This window comes from Sinohyriopsis cumingii, chromosome 19 (genome assembly GCF_028554795.1).
Source record: "Sinohyriopsis cumingii isolate HCF-2022 chromosome 19, ASM2855479v2, whole genome shotgun sequence".
In the NCBI taxonomy this organism is placed as follows: Eukaryota; Metazoa; Mollusca; class Bivalvia; order Unionida; family Unionidae; genus Sinohyriopsis; species Sinohyriopsis cumingii.
This window is the reverse complement of record NC_142979.1, coordinates 31823057-31823562: the sequence shown is the minus strand read 5'-3', so window position 1 is coordinate 31823562 and position 506 is coordinate 31823057.

The window sequence follows — 506 nt, the reverse complement described above, 5'->3', positions numbered from 1 at the left end:
AAGTTACAAAGTGAAAATTTAAGAGCATCTGACGGTATTATGAATTAAATCCCAAATAATCATCAATGTTCTGTCACAAATTCAAAACTGTAGAATGCTCTTAATGAATGTGTTGATGTACCAATAGTCTTGAATGAGTTTATGCACTAATCATCTTGATGTATCACATTTAAATAATCCAGAAAGTCTTTGAATGAATTCACTATAATCCCAAAGTAGGTTTAGTCCAAAATGGCAATGTGCATTTTGTAGTTCCAACGAATCGCTTAAATAAATGGTTGCTCTCAAACTATATCTGAACACAACTAAAAACTCTGATCATAGATTCCTTGAAGACTGATATTAAAAGCAGGAATGAATAATTTTATTCACCTCACTTTTACATCTAAACAAGAAAATAACAAAGAAAGACTGGATCATCATGTTAGAGAGAGAGAGAGAGAGAGAGAGAGAGATCTTTTCAATGATGTAAGCGACTGCATCAAGTGGGGTCCACAAATCTTGGC